Source organism: Rhynchophorus ferrugineus, unplaced genomic scaffold (genome assembly GCF_030347505.1).
Source record: "Rhynchophorus ferrugineus isolate W39M unplaced genomic scaffold, kcgeb_rfMv2 rfM2, whole genome shotgun sequence".
NCBI classification, from domain to species: Eukaryota; Metazoa; Arthropoda; class Insecta; order Coleoptera; family Curculionidae; genus Rhynchophorus; species Rhynchophorus ferrugineus.
Genome location: NW_027472581.1, coordinates 45315629 through 45332161, shown reverse-complemented (window position 1 = coordinate 45332161; position 16533 = coordinate 45315629). Strand labels below are relative to the sequence as shown.

Sequence of the window (16533 nt, the reverse complement as noted above, 5' to 3'; positions counted from 1 at the left end):
CAAATCAATCATAAAGTAGATAATAATATTTTAAACTGAAAAACAATTTCACATATTATTTATACTTTGGTAATAAATACTTTACGCTTAATCACTTGTTAAAATAAAATACTACAAAAACAAGACTGTTTTCCTTCGATTTTTTGTCACGTTTCTTATTATAGTAGTATACATTTTTAAATTGTATACGCTAATAGATAATTTGTTGAACAATGATATACAATAATGGTTAACAATTTAGTCTCAAAATTGTACCAGTAATAAAGATACTAAATTATATGATTTAATAGGAATCTTATTAGAATAACAATAGAGTCTGATTAGGTCAAAGTAATCATATATTATTTTTATTATTTAATTGTTAATTCATTTATATACATAATAACCAAATATATTGGTAAAATATACCGTTAGTAATAAATGTAAGTATGTGTATATGTATAAATAGATTTTAGCAACAATAATACAAAATTGGATTTATATATGTTATATCGGGCGATTGGCACTGGCTATGGACTGTCCATTCAAAAGAACAAGCTCATGTGATTTATGTTAATATTAGTTAAGGCTGATTGGTTTAATGACTGACGTCTACGGAGGGGTTTGGTTTACTTGGAATAGATTTAAACATTCGGAGCCATTTTCAATGTCGTTTACCATGTTGCAATTTCTTTCCACAAAATAAAGTAGTTTCTGACGTAACATAAAAGTTTTTGTTATTTTATACCCTTCACATTTCGTAACTTATGTGTATTCTGTCAGTTGTGAAGCATATACAGTACAATTAATTATTTACAAAAATCAATAAAATATATTTGATTAAATTGTGAAGAATACTGATACTGAATACTGAACTTGTGGAGTGGTCATATTATTAGTTCAAGTATTAATGAATTATATCAGTATTAATGTTCAAAACACATATATTTTTATAGAAAAAAATAAAATAAAAGAGTACCAATAAGCCTTGTTAAAACTGTCTCATATAAAATGTTGCGCAGAAGATCTGTCAACATCATCACTTTGAAATACCAGTAATTCTATATTATCACATATTATTTCTTTATTACATTTTCGGTCAGATAAGCGTTATTTTCAGCAACGTTCGTTAATTTATATAGTTAGCTATATAGTAGCAACTGTATAGTTGATGAGCATCAATAGCTTCTGGTATACGATATGATAAAGATTCATAGTATCCAGCCAGTTTCAAGTATTCATAATTTATTATCGATGACCGCGGAAAGTTAACTAAGACACAACATTGGCAATTTCAAGATGGAATGTATGTAATGTATGGATGTACGTATTACATGCTTTTGGTCACGTCACACTCGATACATTCTTAATGGATAACGTTTACTGTATTTTATTTAATTTTACTGCTTAGCGTAGGCTCTGAACCACGATTCTCGGCATTAAGCATATCAACTGGCGAGCTACCAACTTGATCATCATCCCAGAAGACATCCCGACTTAACCAATCTTGTTACTGCCATGATAGAGATTATTTTCTTCGTCGGATTTTATGCAAGGGTATAACTAAACAATCACAATAAGAAATAAATACAAATATTGGAAATAATAAATAACAAATTACAAATGTAAATTTACAATGCTCCGTCGGTGTTCAAATCTGCAACTATCGCAGCAGTAGAAGGAGGAGGAAGGAGTCGTCTTAACTCTAATATTATCCGTATTCGTTGTTTGTCAACTTTACTAATTAAGTAATTAATTCTTTTATACCCCATCTTAAAAGTAGTTTAAATTATCCTCCCCTCAAAATCAAGTAGCAAGTATTCGTTTAATTATAGTATAATATTAAATTCGAATAATTTATTCAATTTAATTATAACTAATTTCCTACTGGCTCAGTGATGTAATAGGTAGGAGGATTGTTCGCTTCTTTACTACGGAGCTTCTGGGGTATATGGCTTGTTTACAGGTAAAATTATAAAATATGATAAGGATTATTCATCTCAGTCACGCCACTAGAGAGCCAACTAATACTGGGTCGTTATGTATAAATATAACTAATGGGAGTAGATAGATTCAATCAATAATATATTTAAAAAAGTATAACATTTTATTATGTAAATTATGACATCGATTCTTAGCGGCCATGGATAATCTCTAGTTTATATTACAATTATTCTATTTTATTTCTAGTTCATATTTTTTGTTTCACGTATAGAGTATATTATATGAAGCAAAAAATAATGTAAGAAAAAATTGTAAACAATGTATATTTACCGAATTTTTCATAATGTATTAGGTTGTTATTCTATATATAACATATAAAAATGGAAAATCAAAGTTAAATAAAAATAATTTTTTTGTTATATTTTAGAGTCTCGTTTTTACCAACTAGAGTTTATCAGGTCTGGACATACAGGTCAACATGGGATCTGAACTACGGCCATCGGTACCATATCGACCTATTGACTGATCAGTGACCATCTTAAAGATCATCCCAGAAGACATCCAGTCTTACACAGACTGATTACTAGTGTGATTGGCATCAATTTTGCACTTTTGTCTTATGGACAATCACAATTGTAAATATAGATCACGAACATAAATTTACAATTTATTAATGAAATAGTATAATGAATATATGTTTTCAATTATAACATAAATGGTTTTTATTTATTTATTATGGTAAAAATCTTAGATATATAGTTAATTTAGAACTACAAAACTTCTTACAGACCTAGAGTACATTATTTATCTAATACCTAACTGTAGTTTAGTTTTATTTCTTTTTTAGTAATTATTTTTAACTTAATTAAATTTTATATGGTGTGGCTTTAATGGTCTAATAAATAAGTACATAAATTAATAATTGTTTTGGTAAAGTACTACTGAAACTATGGTTTATTATTCCAGAATAATTAAATATTAGAGATAAAATTAGATTGTTCAATTTCTAGAGAAGCCACATTTATCTTAATAATTAATAGTACCTATAACAAATAAAACTACAAAGTGATTAGGTAATTTTTCGAAACTACATAGGTGATATAACATAATATAACTATGATAATATTAAAATATTTTGATTCGAACATCTTAATTAAAGCATTTATTGGATATCTTACATATTTAGTGTATATCTGTCGCCTGCTGCTAATTTTCATCATTTTTTTATTCACCGAATATCCTTTGATATATACAATATTCTTTATACTCTGTATTTAATGTATTACGAGTAAGAAAGACTTCAGTGTTTGATCTTAAATTAGAAACTTTCATTTCGGGTTAGAAAAAATGCTAGGTAATAGTATATTTGATATAACAAGCAATTGACAATATTTACCACTAAAAATAATGAGATGTATTATTAGTGACGGAAAGTAAATTACTTGTTGATTTAATTAAGGAATGTATTAATTAATTGATTATAAATACGTAATGGTATATTAGAACTATATTATTTCATTATTTTGTAAATTGCACAGGCGGAATTAATTTTTTAAAAATGCATACGTGGTACTAAAATATAAAGCAATTGTAGCACAATTAAAATCTTTTTATTCAAGTGATTTTTTATACAATATTTTTTATTTATTGGCAATAAATATAGCTTAGTTATTGGATATTGAATTCAAAAGTAAAAGGTGTAATTTTGTTTTATTACATTTTGCTTGCTAGCAATATTTTAAAAATTGCACAGGCGTAGTGCAATCATAGAATTATTTAATAAGTTTATGTAAATCAAATATCTGATACAATTTTTGTAATATGTAGATTAAATGTGAAAAAAACAATAAAAATTGTTCGGTTACTTTAAATTAAAATTATAAAAACAAAATGCTGTAATTTTATTATTTCTACTTGACGTGATTTTTAAAATTGTATACGTATACTTTTAATAAATCTTAAATCAATTAACAATAGTTTTTTATTAAATATTTTAATTTCTAAGTGTAATGTATTGGTTGTGATTAAGGTGTTATTTGATGTTACAGGTAGTTAACTAAATAAAATTAACCGGATGTTACTTTCGTGTTTGTTTACAAGGCACACAAAAGTCGACAATAACATGGGTGAGACTCTGACTCACCTGTAGCGTTCTCTTTCGATCAGTTTCGCCCTTAAGGGAGAGTGTTACCGCTTCGTCTGCGACACGTTAGCACACGCGTACGTAAACAATGATTCAATATTTGTTGTGGCGGCGTGTATGAGAATTCGATAGTCCGTTCGTCACGACACAACTAAAGCCCAAAACTGTAATAGACTTTTTTTAAACAATCTTTTTCTAGCGGCCCATGGCACATGACCGAAATCATGAAATCGAATCGACGGCCGAGAACCGTTTCGGAACTGCCGGCAAACGGCATGGGCTGACTGACTGAGGTTAGGTATGTATATAATAAAAATTCCTATGAACGACCACAGGCGGAACATCGGGGGAATAAGTTTAGAAAATCGATTAAATTATTAAGATGAAAATATTTTTAAAAAGATTAATGATGAATTATTATTTAAGTAATACATTATTTGATTTATTAGATATAATATTTATTATAAAAATAACAGTAGAATTATCACACAAAGAGATTCGGAGATAACAAGGAATAAAGATCAATATCTGGTGAATAAGTATAGTTTATGCAAAGTAGCAGTGAACATTGACCTATAATGTTAAAATAATAAATCATATTTTTTAACATTTTTGTTTCATTATTTTATTTGCATTAGAATATTGTAATATATAAAATCTACAATAAACTAAAAGTCAAAGTTAAGGTTTTAAATTGAGATAACTTGAGTTCACTGCTTCTTTGGACAGACTATAAGTAAGTTTTGACGAATTTTATAACTTATGCCCACAACAAACAGATCAATTGAAAACATTTTGCTCTGTTTGAGCTTTTAGCTTTTAGCTCATGATATTTGAGATATCTAGGGTTACTTTATCAATAATAACATTTCTAAAAGGTCAAAATCAACACTAACACTCATAGTTTTGGTATTCTAGTTTTTTAAATAATAAGATCTATCAACTCTTAAATATTAATTTTTTTTGTTGATCATAATTTTAATAGTCGTTGTAATAACATAGCGGGTAAAACCTTAGACCAAGAGTGTAAATCTGAAAATAGAAAATATTATACGTCTTATAAGGTACTCAGATAGTCACCACATTGGACAGTTGATAGTTGCCAGGCTTGTTGACAGATTACTTAACAAGTCCTAGGCCTAACTAATAAAACTTTTAGGGAAAATTCAATTTTATTCTTCAAGATATATTTCAGTCCAGCGCTTCCGCCATCATATAGTTTTTCTAATAACCTTTTCATAAACAATTTCTCTTTAGATCCAAAATGGGCTTCAACTTTTGCAATCATTTCTTCATTTGAGATAAACCTTTTTTTCTGGAAAATTATTTTAAGATCTCTAAAACTATTGCAGCTTTTAAACTAAAGCTTTCGAGACTTGTCCTAATCCTTTTAGGAAGGCTTACAGGTTGCAACATTTATATATCAGACCTCAAAGAATTGCTGTTTAATGTGTGTCTGGAAATGGTGACGTTATTATCCAAAATGTATACTACAAAGATATGCTAACTAATTTTTGTAGTCGATATTAAACGACTTAAACTTAATAATTAATTAATAAATTCAATTCGGCACGAATAAAACTCGCAATGTGCAACACCAGTTCCAAAACAATTTTGTTATATTAGGTAATCAGATATTGTAAAGACGTTCATTGACTAGGCATCGAGAGTTGAGATTTAAAGCCGTTGAACTATTTTCATGGGGAAATGTTAAGGATCAATAACTAATCTTATCTTCTATAATTAATTAGAAGTTTTACTCTTAAATAAAGCCATAATCATATAAAAATATTTACTAGTCTGATTTTTAATAGTACTTTTACATAGATGACTTGCCTTGTAGAACAAATAAGGTACTTGTAAAGATATCCACAATTTGGTAAAATTACCTGATTTTGATTTTAATTTCACTGATATATAATTTTTTAAGTATATTATATTTAAGTATAGAAGGTTTTATTTAACAGGTCAATTGAAAAGTCCCCGGCCTGACACACAGACGGCGTTACTAGGATTAAATCCATAGGTTTTTTGGTTAGCCCTAACCCTCAGAATACGCGTGCATACATTTGACAGCTGTCGGATCATTAGTTTATGAATTATAGCATTTTGAGTGAAGCAACTTTTGTTATTGTGCAAAAAATGGTTAAAAAAAATTTGTGTGTTGACAAAATATTGCTTTTTGAAGGGAAAAATTACAGTTGAAGCAAAAACTTGGCTTGATGCCGAGTTTCGGGACACTGCCCCAGGAAAATCAACCATCAAGAATTGTTATGCTAAGTTTAGATGTGGTGAAATGAGCACCGAAGACGGTGGACGCAGAAGACGCCCAAAAGAGGTTGTTACCGACGAAAACATTTGGAAAATCAACAAAATGATTTTGAATAACTGTAAATTGAAATTGAATGAAATAGCAGATACTCTAAAGATATCAACTGAACGTGTACATCATATGATTCACGAATATTTGGGTACGAGAAAGCTCTGTGCAAAGTGGGTGCCGCGCGAGCTCACTTTTGACCAAAAACAACGACGAGTTGATGATACGGAGCAGTGTTTGAAGATGATCAAGCGATCAACAGCGACTATTACGTAGCGTTATTGGACCGTATGAAGGACGAAGTCGCCGAAAGATGGCCGCATTTGTGCTGCTTCACCAAGACAATGTACCGTGTCAAAAATCCATGAATTGGGCTTGGAATTGCTTCCTCATCCACCGGATTCTCCAGATCTGGACCCCAGTGACTATTTCCTGTTCTCAGAAGAATGCTCGCTGGGAAGAAATTTTCGTCGAATGAAGAGGTGATCAACGAAACTGAAGCCTATTTTGAAGCAAAGGACAAATCGTACTATAAAAATGATATCGAAAAGTTGCAGGGTGGCTATAATCAAGTTCACCCTTGAAGGGAATTATGTTGAATAAAAAAAAACTAATTTTTCCAAAAAAATGTGTTTTACTATGGTAGGCCGGGGACTTTTGAATTGACCTGTTAAGCTTAAGTTTGCTCAACGTTAGAGCATTTTAAAAAATGTATTAACATAATCACTTCCTCCCAATTTCCTCTCACGATCACTCAACCTATCATCAAAAAGCGGAGTCCTAATTAGTTGACTGCTCAGCCGTGAGAGGCACTTACTTAAGGATAATGTGAACAGTAACAAATATCAAACATTGGCTAATTTTAGTCATAAAACGTGGCTGCATTCCGGAAACCATAGTCTAGATATGAGCGATCATGTAAAACCCAAATTAAAAAAAATATCATTGGACTATATCAGGAACAATCGACCTATGAACTATAACATTCTTTTTTTGGAATACGCATCAAATGGAGCGGACTATGGACATTTTGGGTGAAGGCAAGAAAAAATCAAGCATTTAAGACTTTTGTGTACTAGCCAGTTGTCTCCATTTTCTTTGTCACACGCGTTGAGACAAAACTATTTGAAAAAATTGTATGTATCCTGATCAATTCTTCATATTATTGAACGTTTATTGAACCGAAAAAATAGTACAATATATATTAATCAAAATGTTTTTTTAATTAATTACATCTTACATTAGATATGCTTAGTATAATCTTAATTTACAAATTAATTTATTACTACGGTTCTGTTGTACTTGCACTAATACACAAGCAAGCCGAGTACGGGATTAATACATCAGTACGAATGTCCCAAAACTCAAAATGTTGTCCAGAATTTTCTAAAACTCTCTCCCATCTTTCTGATAACATGGCGACCGAGTGTCTAAAGAAATATGTTTGAAGCGATACATACTTCTTCACTATTTCGAGATCGTGTGTCAGCCTAGCCAGTTTGTATCGATTTGAACAAGTGGTAATCGGAAAGGAATCTATATCTGGCGAGTACGCTGGGTGTAGCAGAAATTACTATTCGAGCTGTAACAGTGTATCGTTCACAAATTGCAACGCAACGTGCGGACGACCGTTAGCATACTAGAAAATTACTTTCCAACTGTTCTATTATTGGCCCCTTTTACAACACTTAAGACTATTACTATATCTGCAATAATAGTCTCAGTCGGTTTTAGTAGCTTGTTACGTGCTACACTTTGCTAATTCCACCATATGCACAACAATACTTTATAGCTATGGTTTTACCGTTTCCGTATCAATATAGATGGCTATCTTGAACTAACCCATGACTTCTTGCTCTTGAAATTGTCGTAGTAAGCTCACTTTATATCGCCAGTCATAATATAGCCTAGAAAATTCTTTTTTTTTGCCTAGTAAGCAATGAAACAATGTTAAAAAGTTCAAGCACGTTTAGTCAATTCGTATTGCCGCCGCCATTTTCTATCATTTTGAACTTTTCTCATCGCATTTAAACGTCTGAAAGTATTTGATTCATTAAATACTGAAGTTCTTTGAGAAACTGAGCTAGATGTTCGACAAGAAGTTATGCAATTCATTGTCCTCGAACTTTTTTGGTTCTTCAGGCCGTTTTCTGTCATTGATATCAAAATCGCCTTTTTTAAGTCATTGTAACCAAAACCGCCAATTATGATATGAAGAACCAGTGTCGCCATACGTTTCTAAAAGTATCTGTTTGTCTTTTAACTTAACCATTTTCCTGAAAATCTTTACAGAATATGCAACACACGTCCGATCATTGTGATGACATTGCTATTTTGCTCTGATTTTAGTTAATCTTGCGAATCAAATAGCTTTTTTATTAAATAGTCACGTTTTTTATCTGTATATGTTAGTTTACATTCTGAAATTTTTGTAAATGTTATCTCTTATCGAAAAAAGTGAAGGGCAATCTCTCAGATAATTGAGTGTATGAATATGGAAAAAAATTGCGTTTGGCCAGAAGCCACCAAAAAATGTGGATATTTTAAAATGTGGAAATATTAACCTAAAAATATATATTTTTCTTAAACATTTTAAAAAGGAGTGATATTTTTAATGTACTTAATTTAATGTACTGTAAAATTAAGTACCACTTTTTAACAACCAACCATTATAAGTTACATAAGTACATTTAAAAATAGCGTTCATAATAGGAAATTCTTCTTTTACTGATTAATAGGCTAGACTGGATTAGACTCATTTTAACTCAGTAAAAAAAAGTAACATTGGCCTCTTTGTCGAAAACAACGTGTAATCAGAATCAAAGTAAAAGGTAATGAGACCTATCGAAGAACAAGATTATGGAAAAACATATTAGATACTCATTATAATTTTCAAGGTTTATTAAAAATTATATTTAATTTATTTTGAAAAATTATAGAAAAATATCGGCTAAAAAATATGGACATATTGGCCAAAAATATTGATATGATATTTTTTCCACATTCTTAGGCTAGAATATATAAAAAGGCGTAGGGGGTATTTCAATTTGATATATACGAATTTGATCGAGGTTACAACAAAATTGCTCAAATGTGTACGTTGTCCAAACATGTACATTTCAGGTTATATAATGTTTTGCTTGACTAGATAGACTTTATTATTTATTAAATTTTCGGTCTTGTTTTGATGATATTGTTAAAAACAGTTGATTGAATACTTTAGACTCTATTGTTTGTGTATTATTGTGAGTGGCTTTTACTTAGAACATTTTGGACAATTTAAGGAATTGAAATTTTGTAAATATTTATTAATCTTTCTATCATAAGGTTTGCATTTTCAGATTTATATATTTTTATGCCCTGATTTATAAAATAATTGTAATTAAGAAAATTGGTTTAAGTTTATAAATAACTATGTAAATGGCCATTTTAGTTCATATTTCTGAAACGTAATATTGTAAAACGTATAACGTAAAACGACATTAAAAAATTGTGTTCCGCCAGTGTTAAAACGGAAAAGAAAGATATAGGCAACACCATATCTTCCTTTTTTAATCCGTTAGAGACTTGATTTGCCAAATATGTACGTGGTACTAGGTCACGTGTTATATAACAGTGGTGAGCGAAGAAGATTATGACGTAGCTATGACGAATCGGTGCTGCGTTAAGTAAATATGATGTAATCCTATCGTATAAGTGCTATCTTGCTGTCTCAAAATTGTTGTTTGCAGTTATTACAATTCTAATACTGCTCTGACTTGTTCTATGACATAAGATTCAGAATTAAATAAGCTAGGTCATAAAAATATAACAATAGAAGTATTTTAGTTTAATGTGGTCGTGAAATGTTAACTAGATCAATATTAGCTTATATTTAATGTATGACTTTAAGTTTAAGTTAAAAATTAGTTCAAAGGAATGTTTTAGAAATTCAGGCTAAATTTTTTATGATGCTTGAAACACAAATTAGTTTACTATAAAATATATCTATAATTAAGTTCAAACAATATGAATAAAAACTGTTAATGAATTTTTGCCAATTCAAGGTTTTATTATTTGTCTGTCATTTCTCGCAGCATTTAGCAGCGCTTGCAACATGGCAAGGTTACTCAGAAAGATCGGGGGGCGTTGATCGCAACAAGTGATAATCAAGAAGGGTAATGTTTGGTGATTTGATAGACGAAGATTATTGTAATCGCCGTTGTATTACCTTGTATACTGTCAAGATAGTGACCATTATAATGTTTTGTTCAATATTTGTATTTTATGGACATCAAAAAACGGAGCTAGTTTTAATCAGCTATCTAAAAGATAAAAAGAGAGCTTACCATCTTTGAACACTATCAAATATATCCAAATATAAAAAAAATGTTCATAAAATATAACATAAGTTGGTGCTCATCAGGGACGGTAGAAAGATTGTCTTATCTATTCCCCAACAAGAGTATATTTGTCTCATTTAAAAATCTAGTGTTCATAAAAGGAAATTCTTCTTTTACTGATTAATAGGCTGGACTGGATTGGACTTATTGGATTGTTACTTATTTTAACTCATTAAAAAAAGTAACATTGGCCCTTTGGATTGGTAATGAGACCCATCGAAGAACAAGATTATGGAACAAAATATTAGATACTTATATTTTTTCATGTCTTATAATCAAAATATATTTTCTCATGAAACGTAATTATAGTATCTTTTAAAAACATGTAAAATCAAGATTCATTGTATTCACTAAAAATAATGAATGCATAACATAAAAAATTCCGAAGTTTAATAATCAGTAATTATTAATTAATTTATTTTTTTTAAATAATTCCTTCTGAATACTTGAATTTGACAGACATGTCCAAAGCATTGTAATCTGTATCTCTGAATTTGTTTCTCAGTTGTGCACTGATAGTTACATGTTAAAAGAATAGCTTCCCAAAAGACCTTAAGCTTACATATGACCGTATGTCAGACCGTAACAGAGCCCAAGTCTTGAAGCCATACAGGAAGATGGATAAGCTTATTTGTTAAAGTCATACCAAAACCTTGAATACATACTCTTATTCTAACTGGATTTCGCTGAGATTTTCAATAGCAATAGGTCAATAATTATCAATACTTCAAGATCAATTTTATCGATAAATCAATACTTCAATTGTTTATTTATTAATTCTTAAGCCTATAACTATATCATGAGGAATACGAGAAGCTTCACTGTACCATAGCACTATCACTTGCGTAGATTACATCAGTCATGAAGCTTGTAGCATCATATTGAACACCATATATGATTTTAAAAACGTTTCACATAATTGCGTTCACTGATATATTGAAAAGCGGCGAAAGGACGACATATCATCTGGACTTGGAGTTATCGTAAGACGCCTGAAGAAGCTTGGCGAACATTCGGGGTCTGAGCGAGACCATGCGCGAAGATTCGGCATGGATTCGGCGAAAATCAATTCGTGACGCGTTCGGTTCCTCTAGGTTTCGGTCTTCGTTATCTAGATTCGAACCATAGTTTTCACAATGGCATGCCAAAATAAAATGTCTTGTACAACTCGTTTGAAGATTAGGTAAGAATATGTCATAAAACTTGTATGTTTATACGACTTTAGTTTTCTATTTATAGATTCCTCAACATATTTCAAACATTTACAATACTGTAACGATTACAAACTAATCCAAAATCGCCAGAAGATATATTCAGTCCCCACAGAAAAGAATGTATATGTGGAAATTTCACTATGAGGTAGATATAATAAAACGTTAAATTAAGAAAATTACCTTTATTTGGTGGCACAAAATGTTTAAATGGAGTCATCAAGCAATTAATCCGTTAATGCTAGAGACAAGAAGTAAATAAACAGGTATAAATTTGTATTTACTGCATGGTGTGCATAAGTTGCTAACAAGTACATTTCAGATATATTTTGAAAAAAATGTAACACCTTGAAACCACATTGATATGTCTGCTGTCTAAAGAATAACATAGGTAAATGAATCTTTTCTAAAATTATTCTCTAATGATGACGTTTTACTTTATATCGATCGAAGATATGGTAGTATTTTTGGAAAGAAGCTAAAAAGTGATTATTGAGTAGAGTGCGATTAATCGGTGGTCCTTTTTACATATTGATGCGTTCGTCACATTTTAAAATGTTTGAATTGTTTTATGAATTAAATAAAATTGACGTTATTGTATTTTTTTAATAACTATTAGTAGTATTTGCACAACTTTCATATATGCTCCGAACAATATTATATCGAAAAATAATGTTCCGACAACTCTTGGTAAACTTAATTTTTTATGTTGTTAATAATTGTTTTATATGAAATTATTATTAAAAATCCTTTCCCTCACCAGTTGTGAAATACTTTTTCCATATTATTTGACAAATTTTGTACTATAGAGAGAATCAATAAATGTAATTCCCTTCAATGAAAAATAAAGAAAAGAATTGATATTTTTACGATACGTTTTTTTTTAAATTACCATTTGCAATATAGAAATCAAAGTAAAATAATATTTCACATTTCATATCAAGGTTCCTGCAATTAAAATATAGATTAAACCCAGATATTTTAATTTTTTTGTGTTTTTTATGAGGTTTTTATAAAATTGTATGTATTATTATTAATCATTAATAATTAAACACATTTTTATCATTCAAAAATATCTTTTTAGTTGACATCAACTCTGAGTTTTAGTTTATTAGACTTTATAGACTATATTTAGACTTTTGACAAAATTCTAATCTAAATAAAATAATGAAATAAAAATGTTATCAAATATAATTTATTTTAATATTATAGTTCATTTAAAAACTACAGTTAATTATACAGGATCATTCGTTTATAAAAAGTAAATAAAAACTCAATAAGACAGCATTGTGTCTCCTTTTAACTAGAATAAAATGAGAAGGAAAATATTATCTGATCTGAAACGAACTTACAAAATGGGGCGGGCGATGTATTAAACATCTTGATGACGTATGTACAAAAAAACTTTGAATACACTATACGTTCTGTTCGTCGCTAAGCGCTGGAACTCATGCGGCGAATACTGGAACTAAGCAAAGTGCATGCGCACTACGACTTTGAACCAATTTTGAAACCTGTTTGGTACGAACGTTCGCCGAATTCAGTTCTGTTCACTTTCAATTTTTTCACAAAATTCGCCCCGAATGCTCAGGTTTGTACCCACCAGAATGCGTTCCTTCATTAGCGTGCATATCATGAAGATTTTATCTGCATAACCTCTATTGGTTCTTTTAATGAGCTTACTTGTACGATCTTCATAAACACCTTTCCAACAATTGTTAGGAGACATACCTCGATCCCTCGATATTCCTCGGTAGGGTATTAAAGAGGTGCTATAAATACAAGCCGGCTTGGTGGCACAGTGGTAAAGGCGACAGGACGGTTCAACTACTGTAGCGATAGTCGCGGGTTCCAATCCTGCTGAGGCATGGTCGTAAATTTATGTTTGTGATTGTTTAATATTTGTGACTGTCCTAGGCAAAAGTGCAAAGTCCGACAAGGAAAATGATCCCAGTCACGCCAGTAACCAGGCTGGGTAAGACCGGATGTCTTCTAGGATGATTTTTAAGTTGGTCACTCGACAGTCGGTAGGCTTAATGCCGAGGACAGTAGTTCAGAGACCACATTAAACTGTAGGTCCAGCTGGATAAACCCATAGTTGGTAAAAGGAGACTTTAAAATATATTAAAAAAAAAGAGATCGGAGTGTTTTGAAACATTTTATTTAAATAAGAGTAATATGGTTGCAAGATGTATTATATGAAAATAAGCTATACAATTGTGTTGTTACATACAATTTATTGTATTTAAACTGATATTTATCAATTTCGTTTAATTGAAGGCTTTTTTTAATTATTAATTTAAAGGAATTAAATTAAAAATATAATTTTCCATAATGTTCTAAAGCGTAGCCATATATAAAGATAATTATAACTATATATTACAGATAAACAAATTGTTTATATGATATTGTAATTTAAGAATAAAAGTATATACATATTTTCTGTACTGTTGTTATATTGATGTTTCTATAGTGACACGCATCATTAATGCTATTGAATATAAACACTAGAATTTATTTTACCGATTAAATTGTATATATTAGCCATAGTACATCATTTCGTTATTACTGATGAAAGAATAATAGATCTGCAAAACTAATTTTATTAATTATTATATGCAGACTCCAATACAATTACGATATTTACATACAGCTAGCAATGACAGCCCTAATTAACGGAATCAATCAAACTAACCGTACAATTGGCGACATCCTGTATTCAACATAATAGGTCAATTAGGACACGAATTATTTGAATTAAGAATTCAGCTTATTTGATGATATACCCTTTGAATAATAAATTGTAAAAATCTTTAATTGATTTGAGCTTATTAATATAACTTGCAACAATGTTTCGTACGTAATTATTACTTATATTTAAGAGTAGTATAGAATAAACTTACCTAATAATACGGTAATACATTGTTGTCTGTCCTTGATATCCAGGTGTTTCATTTTCCATCAAATCGATATCCAATAGCGAGTGTTTCATTTAAACCATATTCAGATAACACATTATTTATAATCGTTTGATAAGCTAGTATTATATTCATAGATTTTTCATACTGTCAATTTAGAAAGGGATGCCCTACAAATAAATAGGTTAACCACTAGGTTAAGGTTTGATTTATAAATCACGTTTTTTTAATTATTTTTACATAGTATAGATATCAAATCATTTGAATAGTTCAGTTGTTTATAAATAAATAGTGGTTATAAATTTTTAAATAAATTAACTAAATATGTTTTGATTCTTATCAATATATATATATATATATAAATATATGCATATATATATATAGCTATATAAATTTAAACAGTCATGGCCGAAATAGCTCAGTTGGGAGAGCGTTAGACTGAAGATCTAAAGGTCCCTGGTTCGATCCCGGGTTTCGGCAAAAGTTACTTTTTTATTTATTTCAAATAATTTAAATATAATAACAATTAATTTTATTTATTAAGGATAAAATTAGATTTTAAGTTTTCTTGTATGTTGATTAAAAATAAACTTTAATTAATGATATGGTATGATATGAATGATACAAAAGATTGAATAAACCGTCAAACCGTGTACGTAATTCAGTTTTAATGAGCTTGTTTGTTAAGCATATTTTAATAAATTGTATATATTTTTTGCTTAAATTTTTTTTTAATTTTAAAGTTTTCCATTTGACCATTATATATTTATTTTTTTTTATTTTCAATAATAACGGTCATATTTTTTTGTTATGCAACTAATAATGTCATGAATGAGTCCATTATTAAACGTTACTGGGGTATGTAGTTTTTTTTATAGTCACTTCAACTTCACTGTTGTGTTATTTGGTGATTTAAACGTATATTTATTTTATTAGAACTATGATATATATTATTAAGTATGCCTAGTTGACGAAATCAAAACAGAATAAAGATGTATAAAATACATATACGATACAAACACAAATTGTATAAATAAACTAATAATTAATCAATATATAAAACGACATGAAGCATAAATAAATATTATACATTTAAAATATATCAATATAATAAGTATAATATGCAACACAGCGGATAAATATAAAAATATAGATAAAATATAAAAATAAATAAATAAATAAAATTAAGTTAAAAGCACATACAAAACAATAACAAAAAAAATGTAATTCATAATACATAATATATTAATATATTGAGACCAAAGCAGTAGATAAAATATAACGTAAAGGTTATAAAAATAAAATAGTTTGGTTTCTCCAAAATAAAATTAAATATGAGGTAAAGAATTAAATAGAATATTGTAAATGAATTTCATGTAAATAATCAAATATTTTATCGATGTGATTTGAAGTGAAAATAGTTTTCAGATTTCTAGGTATGTCTAGTACAAATCAACCAATCGCCGGACTCAACCTCCAATACAATCTGTAGAGCCTTCTAGATGGCGGTTAATTCTGCCGATAGTATAGATGATTGTTTATAAAGCTTGTAAGTTTCTATTCTAGAGGATCCATAAACAGCTGAGCATACACCCTCGGACGACTTGGAACCATTCGTGTACAAAACTTTATAGCT

The 16533-nt window shown here is 29.4% G+C and overlaps 1 protein-coding gene and 1 non-coding gene across 4 annotated transcripts in view; one reads left to right on the top strand and one right to left on the bottom strand.

Annotated features, from left to right (window-relative positions):
- Nucleotides 1–15020, bottom strand: part of LOC143189938 (peroxisomal acyl-coenzyme A oxidase 3) — a 54467-nt gene extending 39447 nt beyond the window's left edge. The window contains exon 1 of one of the 3 annotated variants that reach the window (XM_076393947.1): nucleotides 14883–15020. The gene's annotated coding sequence lies outside the window, so the exon portion shown is untranslated. Of the gene's footprint in view, nucleotides 1–4066; nucleotides 4354–14882 lie in introns of those variants that run through there. The other 2 variants (XM_076393945.1, XM_076393948.1) reach the window with 2 other exon arrangements.
- Nucleotides 15021–15304: 284 nt separating this feature from the next.
- On the top strand, nucleotides 15305–15377 carry TRNAF-GAA (transfer RNA phenylalanine (anticodon GAA)). Its single transcript has one exon. It is a non-coding gene; the product is annotated as a tRNA-Phe (tRNA).
- The last annotated feature ends 1156 nt before the right edge of the window (nucleotides 15378–16533 follow it).